The sequence below is a fragment of the Mesocricetus auratus genome, unplaced genomic scaffold (assembly GCF_017639785.1).
Source record: "Mesocricetus auratus isolate SY011 unplaced genomic scaffold, BCM_Maur_2.0 Super-Scaffold_100676, whole genome shotgun sequence".
Classification (NCBI taxonomy): Eukaryota; Metazoa; Chordata; class Mammalia; order Rodentia; family Cricetidae; genus Mesocricetus; species Mesocricetus auratus.
Window position 1 is genome coordinate 69,347,796 of NW_024429266.1, and position 16,752 is coordinate 69,364,547.

At 51.3% G+C, this 16,752-nt stretch overlaps 1 protein-coding gene and 1 long non-coding RNA gene across 3 annotated transcripts in view; both read left to right on the forward strand.

Moving 5' to 3' along the window:
• The first annotated feature begins 464 nt into the window (after positions 1 to 464).
• LOC110340910 lies at positions 465 to 8,545 on the forward strand. Its single transcript, XR_002382741.2, has 4 exons — positions 465 to 739; positions 879 to 1,106; positions 7,571 to 7,909; positions 8,486 to 8,545. It is a non-coding gene; the product is annotated as an uncharacterized LOC110340910 (long non-coding RNA).
• Positions 8,546 to 10,219: 1,674 nt separating this feature from the next.
• The window catches only part of Ralb (RAS like proto-oncogene B), a 33,264-nt gene continuing 26,731 nt past the window's right edge, over positions 10,220 to 16,752 (forward strand). Inside the window, exon 1 of one of the 2 annotated variants that reach the window (XM_040737781.1) lies at positions 10,220 to 10,391. The gene's annotated coding sequence lies outside the window, so the exon portion shown is untranslated. Of the gene's footprint in view, positions 10,392 to 10,611; positions 10,760 to 16,752 lie in introns of those variants that run through there. The other variant, XM_040737782.1, reaches the window with a different exon arrangement.

The window sequence follows — 16,752 nt, forward strand, 5'->3', positions numbered from 1 at the left end:
GTACCTGAATGGAGGCCTGGAGGTCATTACATAAAGCTGTTAAAAAAAAAAAATGGAGACCCTGGGGGTTGGACTGCCAGTCCCGTAGGATGTCTGCCAGGGAGCCCTGCAGACAGGAAGTGGAGACATATGTTGCAGTCAGACAAGCTGGAAGGAAGGCCAGGAGAGCCTAGGAGCCTAGGAGCTGGGACACTCACACACACACACACACACACACACACACACACACACACACACACACACACACACACACACACAACTTGGAGGGTTCTTTTAAACTGTTGGTTAGCAATTGTTTTTAATTATTGTCTAAGGAGGACCGGAAGCTCAAAGTGAAAAACTGAAGAATTGTTGCTTATGGGGGCTATTTTCATTGAAACCACCACAATGCCTGAGTGTTTTTGTGCATCCGGTGTGTGATGGAATCAACGGAGATAAATAGTCACCAGATCCCCTGGGAGTGCCAGCTCTCCAGCCCCCGCCCTGGTTTTTTGTTTGTTTGTTTGGTTTGGTTTTGGTTTTTGGTTTTGCTTTTTTTCCATTTTGGCCTGAGATCTGAGCATTGACATTTATTAGTGTTTCTGTCACTGAAACCACACCTCCTGACGGCAGGCTTTGCAAACTTCCAGTGAGCAGACTTGGTGGTGGCCCAGTTCTGCGCCCTTTTCCAGTCCGGAAGTCTGGATGGACTCAGTTCTCTTCCTTCTACGAAACACGGGACTGAAGGAGCCCAGGCTGGGTGAGCCCCCCCCCGCCCCCGCCCTCCCCCCCTCCCCCCCTCCCGCACAGCTGCTGTTGGCTTCACCCCGAGTAAACTCCCCAAGCACGGCTTGCCATGGCTGCTTCGAGACAGTTCTTCCTCCTCATTCTGTTCACAGGCTTGAATGGACCAAGTCCTTTGGCCTGCCGTCTGTCCGCTGGCCGTCTGTCCGCTGGCCGTCTGTCCGCTGGCAGGGCTGTACCTTCCGCTGAGTGCCCTCGAGGGTGTCTTCTTGCTTCCATTTTCAGGATCAAGGCGTAAAGCCTGGACGTCTCTCATAACAGCCTGTTTGCCCCACCTCTGCCACCGCTTCCCTTAGCCTGTGGTTGCACTCTGCAGGCCTTAGGTAAATATCCCGTCACTGTGCCTAATTGAGTCAGTGCCAAAACTCACACCAAAGGTGCCACCAGGGCAATTCCTGCAACATTTCATGGGGAAATCCAGAACCTGTGTCCCCAAACTGGATTTGATTTCTTTTGTCTCAACCCCTCATTTGATCACCGCTGTTCCCTTAAGATTAAATAAACAGCCGGGCCTTGGTGGCGCACGCCTTTAATCCCAGCACTTGGGAGGCCGAGGCAGGTGGATCTCTGTGAGTTCGAGGCCAGCCTGGTCTACAAGAGCTAGTTCCAGGACAGCCTCCAAAAAGCCACGGAGAAACCCTGTCTCGAAAAACCAAAAAAAAAAAAAAGATTAAATAAACAAACAAACAAACAAAAGCTAAAAATAGCAGTCACTGGTGTGGGAGACACTGCCGCGGCTCTGAAGTGTGCCTGTCACACATGCCTATGAGGACCCTGGGACTCAGACATCTAAGGTGGCAGAGCTGGGCTCCGGCATTCTCCAGTTCTGAGCTGTTGGGATGTGGACAAGTCACTCTGAGCACTGGATTAGTCACTTTTCTCACCACCGTGACTGAATACCTGGCAAAGGAGCTGAAGGAAGGCTTTGTCTGGTTCAGTCTGAGAAGGCATGGAGGCAGGAACCCGAAGTGGCTGGTCACACGGCATCCCCAATCAGGGTGCCAAGATGGATGCTGGTGCTCAGCTCACTTCTTCCGTTTCATTCTGTCCAGTGCTCCCCCCCCCGCTTAGTGCCCCCCACATTTAGAGTGGGTCTTCCCAACACAATCCAGTCTAGACAATCCATCATGTATATGCCCCAGAGTTTTCTTCTAGGTCATTCTTGATCCTGTTGAGTTGATAATATTAACCATCATGAGTGTCTACTGTGTTCCTGGGGTGGTAAAGGAATGCAAAATTAAAGCCGATAGAGATGAAGAGAGAGACAGAGGGGGGAGAAAAGAAGAGAAGAGAAGGGAGGGGAGGGGAGGGGAGGGAAGAAAGGTAACAAACATTTGTGAGCACCTCAGGCAATTAGAGCAGTGTCAGGCCTTCCTGAGCAAGACAGAGACTGCCCAGGTGTGCTGACTAGCAAGGCTGATGACCCAGAGCACATTTGGCCACTAGCCATCACACTGTCTGGTGACTGGCCAACTGCCTTTCCTTCAGGCCACCCTGAGTGTGGAGCCTTGACAACCTGGGACTAGGGCGCTGACCCCAGAGCTACTTTCCCATGTAAGCCCTTATGAAACACCTGGACTTGTGTTTAACAATGGGGCTTGTAGAATCCGAAAGCAATTAAAGTGTCTGTGGGGGAAAAGCTGGGTGGGGATGGTTTGGCCAGTCTTCAATGGTTTACAACATGGAAGATCGAGGCTGGGTACCAGGGTGCTAGCTGGAGCCTCTGTCTTCCCATGTTGATGGGAAGTGCATCTTGGGTGAAGATGACCCCTTGGCAGCCCTGCCTCCTCCAGATGTCCCCATGGGGCCTTTTCTTGAGCATCCAGCAACATTCATGAACAGGAAGTCAGCTCTAAGGGAAAAGGACTGGTGTGTCACTATAAGTCAGAGCTGGCCACTTAGTAGAGCCTTGGGGGCCAGAGGCAAGATGGACTTTCTGTCACAGACTCCTCAGTGAACAGAGGGTCTTAGGGACCGTTACGGCTTGAATATTAAATGTGTTCTGTGAATTCATGTTGAAGGCTTGGTTCCCCAGCTGGAACTAATTTGGAAGACTCACGGTGGCAGAAGCTAGCAGGTAGAGGACTAGAAAGATACTCATTCAATGAAGTGCTTGCCTTGTAAGCACAGGGACTGAATTCCATCCCCAAAAGCTATGTTAAAAAACAAACAAACAAACAACTATGGTGGCATGTGCTTATATTCCCAGTGCTGGGGGAGTGGAGCCAGGCAGAGGCTGTCTAGTTTACTTGGCAAGTTTAGGCCAATGAGAAACCGTGTATAAATATACATACATTAAGGGACGACAGAGAAGGTTATCCTCTGGTCTCTATACACATGCATACATACGCCTCATTTTGTTAGCCTGGAACTTGTTATGTTGCCCAGGGTTGCCTTGAACTCTCTGAGATCTGCCTCCTGCCTCTGCTTCCCAAATGCTATACCACCATGAATACTCAGTGCATTTTACATCAACGAACTGTCTCTCTTTCTTTATCTTTATTTTTGAAACAGAGTTTCTCTGGCTGTCCTGGAACTCACTCTGTTCATCAGGCTGCCCTCTAGTTTACAGAGACCTGCCTGCCTCTGCCTCCCAAATGCTTGGCTTAAAGACACGTGCCGCCACCACCTAGCACCTAGCTCTATTTCTTTTTTTTTTTTTTTTTTTTGGTTTTACGAGACAGGGTTTCTCTGTTTTGGAGGCTGTAGGTCCAGCCTGGCCTCGAACTCACAGAGATCCGCCTGCCTCTGCCTCCCGAGTGCTGGGATTAAAGGCGTGCGCCACCGACGCTCGGCTAACCTAGCTCTATTTCTAACCATGTGTTTCTGGTACAATTCTTTGTCTGGGGACACAGAACCTGGGGTATCCTGGGACTCAGATGTGTACCTTTGACAAGGGAAAGAGTCAGGTAAGTTCCATCTTTGGTTTACTATGGCAAAAGCATGTGTGCCCTTGAGCGTGCACACACACACACCATTGATACAGACTCTGGTTGTGGAAAGTGTAAGCTGCAGGAAGCTGTGCAAGGGAACACTAAACCCTGAAACAAGAATTGTGCAGTGTGGACAGTGGCTTTGTCTCACAGAACTGTCTCTGGACCCTGAGGTCATAGGACCTCGCTCTGCAGAGGAAGCCTATAGGGATTTCTTCCAGGAACTGTCCTGAAGCTTCCTGTTTGCAAGGTAGGTGGGGAGGGGGGGTGTTTCCTGTTATTCCAGGATTTCTGCTGGTGGTGTAGTTCTTGAAATTTCCCTTTTGCTCTTCTCCAAACAGCCCCCACTGAGGTCAGTCGTGGTGGGCTGAGACCACATGGGCTCCCTGTCTTGAGCCTGTGTGTCTCAGGACTCAGCCTTGGCCAACCTCCCTCTGATCCCTTCACTTCTCAGGTCTAAGTAGGTGAGCTTTATTCCCTCTCTCCCAGGAAGTCTTGGTCCTTGCACCAAAGCTGGTAAAAACTCCACTTCTGAAGCCTCTGCCTCTGTCCTCGTAAAAGGGGCCATGTGTGCCTTGGCCAGCATGCAGTAGACACTGAATGGAGGCATCCTGCCTTTCTCGCTCTGGTCAGGCACAGGAAGACAGTTGCATACAGTCTTCTTGGAGCAAGTAGGGCCGAGGTGCAAGACCCTGATGACCAGGCGTTGCAGAGAGGTCATGGGAGAGTCCATTTCTGTTACTGGAGTTGTTAGAGTCAGAACCTGGGCCTTGCAGCCCTGACAAGCACTGGTCCTCAACAGGTCTATTAAAGAGACAAGACATAATGAAAAGCAGAGAAAGATTTATTCAGTGTGCCCTGGTGATAACCCTCCCACCCAAATCCCCACCCTCTCACCCTCCCACCCTCCCCACATCCCAGGCCTGAATGAGGTTTCATTTTAAATGGAGAGCCAACAGTGTGCACAGCTAAGCAGTACTGGTCAAGGTGTGAGCCTGCCCATCAATGACCCATCACTGTCTAGGTTCCGTTCTCGCCTACAAGATGGTCTGATTAGCCATCAGACCTGTGTGAAATCTCTTCCTCGGAGACAAGATCCCCTGTGATTGGTGCCAGGGGTCCATCTTTTTGTGCTACCTGGACAGTTACTTTACCTGTAGTAGAAGGACAGGAATGGCAGCAGAAGCTACAGAAGGCAGGGGGTAGCATGGAAGAGAGGCAACAGTGAGGGGCATCAGTGAGTTCAGAGTCCTGGCATCTAGCCTGAGGAGGAGGGACTAGGTCAGGGTGGGGTTAAGGGTGGGGTTAAGGGACTCAGAGAGTCACTGAGAAAGGGGTGGCACCCTGTACAGTGACTTGTTGTTCAGACAGGGAGGGTTGAAGGGCTGGCTGGGTGGTGTCATCCCTGACTCAGAGTGAGTCACAGTCTGTCCTGGACCCTGTCCCTGCAGCCCTTTCCTGGGATATAAGGTGGAAAGAATGGGCTTGTTCTGGGATTATCTCGAGTTTGCGTAGAGAAGATGGACGGGACAGGACTTTCATTTCCTTGTGTGTCTCCAATTCTGGGCTTCCACAGTTGGAATCCAATTCCCTTGAGTCTTTCTCCCCCTGATACTGGCTCTCTCATGTTTCTTGCTGCATGGGGCCAGGGTTGGAACCCCTGCCGGGTCTGAGGAAAGCACAGGCACCCTTCTGCTGAGCTCACCCCCAGCACCAGCCTGCTTCCCGCCCTCACCCCCAAGTGCCCCACTCCCACATTGGGTGGAGGTAAGTCTCGCATGACCAGCCTTTGAGTTCAGCAAAGATGGAGGGGGCCCTTCAGGTGGTGTGCTCTTCTGCGCCCCTCCCAAGCCCCAGGTGGGTGTGGCTCCCACCTGGGTTTATTGCCCAACAGCTGCCAAGGAGAGAAAGACCGGCTCCTACGTGCCCATCAGGTGCCGGACTCTGTCTCCAGGTGCCTCCACTGTACCTCCTTCCTCCGGCTGAGGTCTGAAACGTATGACCCCCTGCCTCTACCTCACTGGCATGGGGATCACAGGCTCCCCCATGCTCCGTTAAGGCCATGCTGAGGGGGACCCAGCCTGGCCAGGGCCCTTAATGCCAAAAGCATCCTTATCATAGGTGACCACTGACCCCCTCCTCAGTGTCTATCCCCCGGTCTCGCCTACTCCTCTCCTGTGTCGCCAGGGGAGGGAGGGCTTGTGGCTGGGTGAGCACACAGGGGCCCCTGGCTCTAAACATTCTCTTTGTGTCAAAGCTTGGCAGCAGTTGGGGGATTTCTGGAAGGAGGGTGGGGGAGTCAGGAAGGAAAGCACAGTGGAACCTGGTGTTTCCCCGGAAGCTGGAAAACAAAGAAAGGATGGGGTTTCTGCCCACGAGGCTGTTTTTTCCCTTTAGACGTGAGCCAGCCCAGGTCAGAAAGTGGAGGGCCAACGTCCTTCAACTTCAAGGGTTTCCCTCTAGTCCAGCATCTAAATGTGTGTGGGGTGTGGGGGTGGGGATGCAGAGTTGTTCAAAAGCAGGGCGGGGCTGGGAGGGAGGAGGCTCGGTGGTGCACTAAATTGTAGAAGTCAGGTGGTGGGCTCTCCTGGTACAGAGGGTGGACCTGGACTAGAGCATACAGATAAAGCTCAGAGAGGTGAAGAGATTTCCCTGGGGTCACACAGCATGGGTTGACATCCTTTTTTAAAAATTAATTAATTCACCTGTACGTCAGTGTGCATGTGTGTATATGTGCATGTGTGTATGTATACGTATACATGAGTGTGCATGCATGTGTATGCACATGAGGGTGCAAGCCAGAGGGCAACCTGGGCTGTCATTCCACACACACACACACACAAACACACGTTATATATATAATGTGGGTATATCTGTCCTCTGTGTGCATAGAAGTCTGAATATGTCAGTAGAGAGCATCTGGTCCCCCGGAACTGAATCTACAGGGAGTTGTGACTCACCGTGTGGGTGCTGGGAACTGAACCCAGGTCCTCGGCAAGAGCAGCATGTGCTCTTCACCTCCGAGCCACCTCGTTTTGAGACACTGACATCTAGAACTCACCAAGTAGACTAGCATAGCTGCTTAGTGAGCCCCAAGAATCTTCCTGTCTCTGTCCCCCGCACAGGAATCTCAAATGTGTGCCACCACACCGAACTTTAAAAACAAACAAAAAGCATATGGGTTCTGAGGGTTGAACTTAGGTGCCCCTGCTTGTAAGGCAGAACTTTACCAACGACACCATCCCAGTCACCAGGCCTGATGGCTGCAAGCCAGGTCTCTGAGGCTCCAAAGTCACGGTAAACCAGCCCTCAATAGGAGAAGCAGCAGGCCTGTCCAGTCTGGTTCTAGATCATTCCAAGGCCTCCTCCATCAGAAGGCATTCTCCCTGTTCCCTCAGTCACACCTCCCCCTGCAGGAGCTGCTGAGTCATGGGAAGGTCAGCCCTAGTCACCACACTCGAGGCGGAGGGACCCAAAGGCCCTGTACCCGTCACCACTACAGTCCTGTGAGGGAAGGCACAGGGGCAAACTCACTGGCTACCACTGCCCAGCAGGAAGGCCCTGGGACTGGGGTTGCCCAGAGGGAAGAGTCCTCGCCACTGGCACAGCTCCCCTCCTCCTCCCTGGAAGGACCCATTCCTGATCCTGCCCTAGAGGTGGCACTCTACCGAACGAAGTACTGCCCTCATTCTAGAAATGACAGATGTGTTCAGTAGTCATGGGTTGGCCCCAGCCAGCCAAGGGGTTCAGGTTACCTGACCTGGGGAGAGGAGAGCATTTGTCAGTCAGCACAGAAGTTGTTCACAGTGCTCAGTAAATGCTTCTGAAGGGGGGTGTGTTCATCTTCTCTTCAGGACATCAGTAAATCAGAGGGACCTCACAGGTCTGCCTGGGCACCGTGTATTCTTGCTGCTGAGACAGACCCCTGGCTCCGCCACAAGTCAGAGTTCCTGAAGAAGCAGCATGGAGGGCAAGGGCCCACCTGAGACGTGGCAAGAGGCATCTCAGTACCCTTTCCACAGCAGGGCACATGCGCTGTGTGAGAGCCCCTGCCCCCGTGTCTGTCAGTCTCCTGTGGGGGCCTGGCATGCCGAGACCTTGGCATTACTCTGCTGATGGGGTCCCAGTGGAATCCACGCATCCCAGCGACCGGGCATGAGTCAGCCTTTCATACAGCCCAGTGCATCCTGTTTGTAAGTCACACACTCTGACCCGGGAAAGCGGGGGTCAGAGCCGGTGAGGTTACATGGCGGGGGCCGGGTGGGGATGGGAGTCAGGACTGGACACAGGGAAATTCTGGCCTGTCTGTGACCCTGCAACTGACTGTCTCCTGAGCTACTCCTTTCACTTGTGGATAGGCAGACAGCTGTACTGTTTGAGTTAGTGTCTCATCAAAGGGGCCTGCCTGAGGAAGAATTTCACACACATGGGAGCCTTCGAGGTAACGTTTGCTGCCCTTCACTGTGGAAGTCCTTGTCTGTGTTTGTCTTGACATCTCCGTGTGTAACCTCGCTAACCCTGTGTCCCTACAGCTCAGAGGTACTGCTCCAGTTGCCTAGCTGGGAAACAGGCAGTGCAGGCAGCTTAGTGACTATAATCAAGTGGTGCTAGTCACATGGAGGCCGTGACTCCTTTAGCCTACACTTCCTGACTCCGGCAGGCTTCTGTGTGGTTCTCCCAGGTTATGAACTCTGCACGATATTTTAAGATGCCTCCCGTAGGGTCTGGAGAGATGACTCAGCGGTTAACAGCACTTGTTGCTTTTGCAGATGCTCAGTTCCCAGCATCCACATGATGCCTCGCAACCACCTGTAACTCCAGTTCCAGAGGATCCACACCCTCTTCTGCCCTGTGTGGGCATCATGCAATGCAAATAAATGTTATTTTTAAAAAGCAGCTTCCTAGTCTGCCCTTCTCTCTCTCTCTCTCTCTCTCTCTCTCTCTCTCTCTCTCTCTCTCTCTCTCTCTCTCTCTCTCTCTCTCTCTCTCTCTTTCTCTTCCCTTCCCTTCTCCTTCTTTTGTTTTTCGAGACAGAGTTTCTCTGTGTAGCTTTGAAGCCTGAAGCCTATCCTGGAACTCACTCTGTAGACCAGGCTGGCCTCAACTCACAGAGATCCACCTGCCTCTGTCTTCTGCCCCCTGAGTGCTAGGATTAAAGCTGTGTGCCATCACCGCCCAGATATATTATTCTGTATCTTTTTGTTTTGGTTTTCAAGACAGGGTTTCTCTGTGGCCTTGGAGGCTGTCCTGGAACTAATTCTTTTAGGTCAGGCTGGCCTTGAACTCACAGAGATCTGCCTGCATCTGCCTCCGGAATGCTGGGATTAAAGGCGTGGGCCACCACCGTCCCGTCCTGTATTTTTCTTTTTTAAGCAATCTTTTAAATTTACATCTATACGTGTGTGTATGTGTGTGTGTGTGTGTGAGAGAGAGAGAGAGAGAGAGAGACAGAGACAGAGACAGAGAGACAGACAGACAGAGACAGAGAGAGACAGAGGTCAGAGGACAGCTTGAGTTCCCTTTCCATTATGTGGATCCCAGGGGTCTAACTCAGGTTGAGACTATATGCATCTCTGCAGGTGACTTTTCTCCCTCTCCTGTCTGGCTTGCCCCAAGACTCCGCTTCTCCCTATGCTGTCAGTGGGAGGACTGGGTCTGTTAGCTGCTGGTATGGAACCATTTAAACAAAGTACAAAGCCTCAGATATAATATACATGTATCCTAATTTAGAATTATCAACAAGAGTAATTACACAGTGCGGGCTACTGTTATCACTGTTTCCCTCCTCAAAGATTAGAGACAGGCATTGAATTATTAATTGCCATACGGTGAAATGCGCCATGGAGTTTGTACGGAATGGGGAAGGGTATCACACAACAGTGGTGGTGGGAGGTGGCTAGGGTTCAGCTAGGAAAATCAACCCTAGTCGAAATCGTATTAGAAAATTACAAGCTCCTGGGCGTAGGAGGGTGTTGGCAGGGCAGCTTGTCTAGGGTTCCAGCCCTTGCATGTGACCTAGGTCAAGTTAACAGCTGTAATTCCTTTACTAATAGAATGTCATAGGCCAAGCTAGAGGCGGAGCCACCTGTAGTTTCTAACTTTTGGCCAAGGGTCTCCAAAACTGCTTGCTTCCTTCCACACCAGGGCGCAGGTCACACTTGGCCACCTCGTCCTCCCCATTGGTTTCTGTCTATCAGCTCTGTCCTTCTTGGCTTTTTTCACTACTCTGGCCTTGCTGTGGCTTCCCTGGGAGTGCACCCGCCCACGCCTGGCGTCCCCAGACCAGTTCCCAAGCTCCGCCACTGCAGCAGCGGTCACGTGCGCTAGTCCCGCGGAGAAGCCAAAAGGAAGGAGGGATGGGCGGGGCATTTCTATGGGGCCACACCCCTACGCTCAAGACGCTTTCTCATTGGCGAAAGTTTGGTGGTACCGCTTCGGATTGGTTGGTAGGCGTGGCCTCGGGAGCGGAAGGGAGGGCCGGCTCTGGAGAGGCTTGGGTTGCCGGGCGGACAGCGGGAACGAGCTTCAGGGGGTGGGGACGCGAGCTCACGACTGCTCAATGACAAATCGACTGGGGACAGCTGGGGTCCGGCCCCAGGACGGGGCGGGGCGCGCGTGAGAGCGGCGAGTCTGGTTGTGCGCACGGCCAGAGCGGCGGTGGGACGGGTCCCCCAGGTAAGGATGCTGCGCCCCGCAGGGGACCCTAGGCGCGGGGTGCGCCCTGGGATAGGGAAGTGTGTGCGATTGCGGGCCTCCTGGTTCCACGTTGGGAGGGAGGGACATGTCCCCTGAAGGACAACGCCCCGGGCCGCGCCCCGCTTGACTTGGGAGGTGTCCCCTGGGAAAGCCGGAGGGCCTCCCAGCTGGATCTGGGGGTGCTGAGGACATGGGGGAGGTGCCCCAGTTTCTCTTTCTTTGCCGCCTGTCCTTCCCTTTTCCCACAAATGACCACTTCCTGCCTTTTCGGGCCTCCTGCTTGAGTTGGTCCACTTCCTCAGTGCCTTTCTGAGCGATAAAATGTTGCCCAAAGTTCGTTCTTAAAGGTAGGAACTTGTACTTTGGGTGGCCTGGGGCTGGGTTCCTGAAGTTTGGAAGGGGCTTGGTTGGTTGTGAATTACTTTTTGATCCTGTCTTCCAAATGCGGTTCGGAGCGTGACTAGCATCGAAGGTGGCTTCTAGAAGCACGGTGGCTTGAAGGGTTTTTCCTGGCCCTGCATCTTGGCTCCGGGTGCATGGCTCCTACCTGGAGCCCCAGAAAGCGTCACACCCACAACAGCGTCCTTCCTCCCGCTGTGTTCAATTCCAAGCGAATACTAGAACCTTGGAACTTTGATGTTATCAGGGTGTTCTTCTGGAGACAGGATCTGGAGTCTCCAGTGGACAGATTATTCATGGATTTGCCTTCAACTCCTGTAGACAGAGAACCCTTGCTCTCTCTTGATTTTCTAATCACTTTTCATAAGTTTGGGGGCTATTGAATGAACAAGGCTTATCAGAGGGGAAGAAGGCCTGTGTTAGATGTGCAAGTGAAGCTTGCTTTAAACAGAGCAAGATTCCTGTGTGTCAAGTCTGAGAACACATCAAAGCGGTGCTTTTTTTTTTTTTTTTTTTTTTTGGTTTTTACGAGACAGGGTTTCTCTGTATTGTTTTGGAGGCTGTCGGTCCAGCCTGGCCTCGAACTCACAGAGATCCGCCTGCCTCTGCCTCCCGAGTGCTGGGATTAAAGGCGTGCGCCACCAATGCCCCGCCTCAAAGCGGTGCTTCTTAAGCCGGGATTCTGGTGGGGATGTTGTGAGATTCAGGGGACCATGAAAGGAGGTGCTGAATACTGGGAAGAACCAGGAGCTTGAGCCAAGGTTGGACATTGGTTCTGGAACTTTGTGTGTGTGAGAAACATGGTCCTTTGTAGCCCAGGCTGGCCTGCAATTTGATTTGTAACGAGAGTGACCTTGAACGAACTTCTGATGTTCCTGCCTCTACCCCATGAGTTAGTTGGGTCAGGGCCTTGCACGGCTAGGCACACACACTACACCAGTGGGACACCCAGTTCCTCCTCTTCCTTTCCAATTACTGGCTGCTCTTATCTGAGATCCCAGCAAGGTTTTACTGTGCCTGAGGACATGTTTTTCCAGGCTTCTGTGTGGGGAAGGTGTGGGTGTGGGTTACTGAATGGCTTTTGGAAAATGGGGCCTAGACACATAAAGGTAGGAATGAGAGCTGGAACCTCAAGTGGAATCTGGAGAGTTCTTGGTAGGTGGTGGAAGTAGAGGTGTTGTCCCTTCTTTGTGCTTTGCCTGTCTGATTTGGTGCTGGGGATGGAGCCTCAAAGATTTTGACTCAGTCTAGGAGGATCCCCAGAACCCAAATAAATGTCCAGTGGGCGGGCACAGCAGCCTGCCTGAAATTCTGGCATTGGAAGGTGGAGATGGGATCCCTGGGTGAGTTTGTGAGATTCCCCCTTCAGTGAGCTCTGGCTTAAAGTGAGGGTGATTCCTGATGGAAGTGTCTGCCTCAACATGCATGTGCATGTGTGTGCAGGGCACTACAACACAAGCACACATCTGTGTATACTCCCATACAAAAGATGGAAGAAAGGTGTGTACATTCTTGACTTGAAGTTCTTCAAGGTTCTTCTCTTGGGGATGATGGCTTAAGGCTCCGTAAAAAGTTTGAAACCTGGGAGTTTGTGTTGCCTCATTCCATCCTGGCGAACCTCTCCGGGTTCTGTGACTAAATCTCACCCGCATTCATCTCATTTCTGAATGTGGGGACCATCCTTGCTGGAGACACTCTAATAGTAACCGGAACTATTGGGGTGGAACTCTGGACTGTCTGCAGGAGGACAGAATACTAGAACCCCACTTCCCATACTGCTGAGGACTGAGCCTGGGCCCTTGCGTATGCTAGTCTCTACCACTGAGCTATTCCCCTAGCACAGGAGGTGTGTGTGTGTGTGTGTGTGTGTGTACACGCGCTCGAGAGCGCACGAGAGAGCATGCTCGCACACACTCATATATGCAGGTGCATTCAGAGGTCACAGAACAAGGGTACCTTTCACCTGTTTGAGGCAGGGTCTATCATTCGTCTGAACTTTGCCATGTAGGCCAGGCTACCTGGTCTGTGACTTCCAGGAGTCCAGTCCTCTTGGCTCCCCATTCTGCCATGGCTGGGATTTCAGGAATATACCATGCCAGGTTTCTTAACGTGAGTTCTGGAGATTGAACTCAGGTCCTTCAGCTTGTGTGTGCAGGAGCCAGAAGATCAGAACAGGGCATCAGATCCCTGGTAGGGATATGAGTCACCATGTGGATGCTGGGAAGTGAATCCAGGTCCTCTGGAAGAGCAATCCTGTTCTCTTAACCATTGAAGCATCTCTCCAGTCCCAAGTGTGTGAACTTTTGATCCTCCTGCTTCTACCTGCTTGGTGCTGAGCTGACAAAGGTGTGCCTCCATACATGGTCTACACTGTGCTGGGAAGTGAACCCAGGACTTCATGTATGCTAGGCTCACACTCTACAACTGAGTTGCATCCCAATGACCACTGGCCTTCTTGAAGACTAGCTTCCATTTGTTTTTTGTTTTTTTGTTTTTGTTTTGTTTTTTCGAGACAGGGTCTCTCTGTATTGTTTTGGAGGTTGTCCTGGAACTCACTCTGTAGACCAGGCTGGAATTGAACTCACAGAGCTCCCCCTGACTCTGCCTCACGAATGCTGGGACTAAAGGCATGCACACACCTGGCTTCTTTTAAGAAAAAGTTTTAGACTAGACACTACTGAGATGATTTTTGTTAGGGTTCTTCCCAAAGCACGTGGGTACTGTAGGGAATAAAGATACATCTGGGGTTCCTGCTGTTCTAGAAACTTCCATATCATATTGGAACCTAATGTTCTTTCTTCATTGTCAGGTCCTAGACTTAATCGAACAAATATAAGTAACTTTAAAAATTAGAAATTTAAAACTTGCTGGTCCCCAAACTAAATGGAACACTGAGATTCTTTTCAATCAACTATAAAACAAGTCACTGAAAAAAAATTGTTGACAAAGTGATCTCCTTGGTGAACAGCTTAGAATTCTCTCTTTCCAACCTCGAGAATCCCAGAGCTAGAATTTGGGTCCTCAGGCTTGGTGACAAGTGACCTTCATCTGCTGATCCTTCTCACCAGTTCCTCTACCTCACTATGTTTTTTTCCTCTTGTGTAATCCTGGCTGGAAGTCATTATTTGGATCAGGCTGGTCTGGAACTCACAGCCATCTTCCTTTTTTTTGAGATATGGTCTCTCATTGAACCTGGGGCTTGCCCACTCTGCTAGACTGCTGGCCAGTGAGCCCCAAGGATTCGTCTTGTCTCTCTACCTCTTCTGTTGGGATTGCAGACACATCATCACAGCTTGCCCAGCGAACGCTTCACCCACTGAAGCAGCTCCTCAGCCCCATGCTTGGTCTCATGTCACGCAGGCTCTCCCTCTCTCTACTGCACAGCCACACAGGTCTGTCTGCTACTTCTGTGTTTTTGTTTTTGAGACAGGGTCTATGTAGCTAAGACTGTCCTTGAACTCCCTGTGTAACCGAAGACAACCTGATTCTTTGTCTCCACCTCCCAAGAGCTGAGATTACAGAAGCACACCACGAGCCAGCTTTGTGTGGTTCTGGGAATGGAATCCAGGACATCAAGCATGCAACTCTGCTTACTTAAGCCCTATTTGCAGTAGGAAGGAAGCTGTGGGTGTAGGATTGGGAGAGGAAGGGCTGGTGGGACCCTGTTTAGAAGAGGGTTCAGATTTTAGCGATGGTGAACCATTAGAGTGCTAACACATTACTGTTTGCTGGTTTAGAGAAGTCACACGGGCTGGGGAGTCAATGTATTTGTTAAGGTGTGCTTGCCATGCAAGCACAAGGCCCTGAGCTTGATCCCCGAACCCATGCTAAAACAAAACAAGGCTAAACAGACCTGGCATGCCTCTTATGTTTGTAATTCCAGGGCTGGGGAGGTGGAAACAGGAGCTTCTCTGGGCTTGTCCAGCTGGTCTAGCCTAAGCAGTGAACTCCAGGCCAGTGGCAAACCCTGTCTCAAAAATAAGGTGTAGGTACAGGGATGTAGTTCCACTGGTCGAGTGCCTGTCTGGGTTCCATTCACAGCCCCAGCTCTGAGGTAGTGCAAACAAGAGCATCAGGAGTTGACAGTAGTCCTTAACTATACAGAGTTCAAGGATAGCCTGGACTACATGATATCCTATCTCAGGAAAAAAAATACAAAGGACAGAAACAATGGAGGAATACACCTGACATTGACCTCTGATCTCTCTGTCTCTCTGTCTCTGTCTCTGTCTCTGTCTCTCTCACTCACACACACACACACACACACACTCTGGACAGTGGCTTGAAGAGGAGCTGGGTGGCACAAGGGGTCTAGCAGCTGTGACTGGTTCCTGCACCCTGGTTTTAGGAGAAACTGGAAGAGTGGGGTGGATGGGAAAGGTCCATTGGAGACAGAATCAGGAGAACTGGTGAGTAGGAGTGGTGAGAAATGGAGATTCAGAATGACTCTCAGCCAGGCGTTGATGGCACATGACTTTAATCCCAGCACTCGGGAGGCAGAGGCAGGCAGATCTCTGTGAGTTCGAGACCAGCCTGGACTACCAAGCAAGTTCCAGGACAGCCTCCAAAGCCACAGAGAAACCCTGTCTCGAAAAAAACCAAAAAAAAAATTAAAACAGAATGACTCTCAGGTCTGGCTTGGTTGATGCCTGATGTCCCTACTCCCAGGGTCTTGAGTTGCTGTTGTGGGGGGTGGGGTGGGTCAAGAAGATGTATGTGTTAGTTTCCCTCCCTTGTTGTGATAAATGCCCTGACTAAAGTAGCTTAGGGGAAGGAGTTTCTTTGGCTTACTGCACTGAGGGACCTCAGGGCAGGAACTCAAGACCGAACTTGAAAGCAGGCCTGCTTGCTCTTCCACCTTGAAGCAAAGAATTCACTCACAGCTGAGGAAGTACAGCAGAAACCATGGATGATACTGCTTGGTGATTCTCAGGCTCATGATTAGCGGGCTTTCTTGTATCACCCAGGACCAACTGCCTAGGGAATGTAGCCACCCACAGTGGGCTGGGTCCTCCTACATCAAGTAACAATGTAACAATCCTCTACAGCTGTGCTTACAGGCCAATCTGACCCGACCAATTGAGACTCCCTTCTCAGGTGACTCTAGGCTGTGTTGACAGTTAAAGCTATCTAGGATACTATTTATGTGTTTGTGTATTTAATTCGTATGCTTTTGAGTACACACTTGCACACTAGGACAGCTTTCAGGAGTGGGGTCTCTCCTTCCAACTTTTGGTTCCCTGGAGTCGAAGTTCCCAGGTTGTCAGGCTTGGCAGCAAGTGCTTTTCCCTGCCAAGTTATCTTGCCAGCCTGAGGAGCAGATTTTAAGGGTGGAAGGATGAAGAATGGAGAAATCTATTTTGGAACTGTTGAGTTTGAAATTCCCGGAAGACAGCCAAATGGGGTGAGGCAACAGGAAGTCAGGAGGCCTGGGCTCTTCCCAGGGGAGGACAGGAAGCCACCTGAACGGACGTGCTTATCCCGGGGAAAGTGTGGAAGGTGAGAAGGGTGGCAGCCCGAGTCTGCACCAGAGAGAAAAACCTAAGTGTGAAAAACCCTCAGAGAAGGGATAATGCGCTGCCAAGCAGCAGCACCCAGGTTAGCAGTAGTACCTCAGTGGCGAGTGAGCGCCAGTCTGGTTTGGGATTTAAAACTGCATTAGACATGTACTTACATGAAGCTGGTTACATGATTTTTTCCCCCCTCTTGAATTCCTTCTCTGGCCAGCTTGCTGGTACAGGTACCAGGAAAAACGGTGATGGGGGTGAGAGGCAGGGTGGGGTCTTTGCATGAGGACCTGGTAAGGTGTCCACCACCTAAGCCTGGGGTGGCAGCCAGCAGAGCCCAGAAAGAATGTGCCGGGGTCAGCGTTTATAGGTGTCAGGAGGGCAGATGGAATTTGAGCAAGTGAGTGGAAAGATTGTAGGTTTGGGGCTGTGGT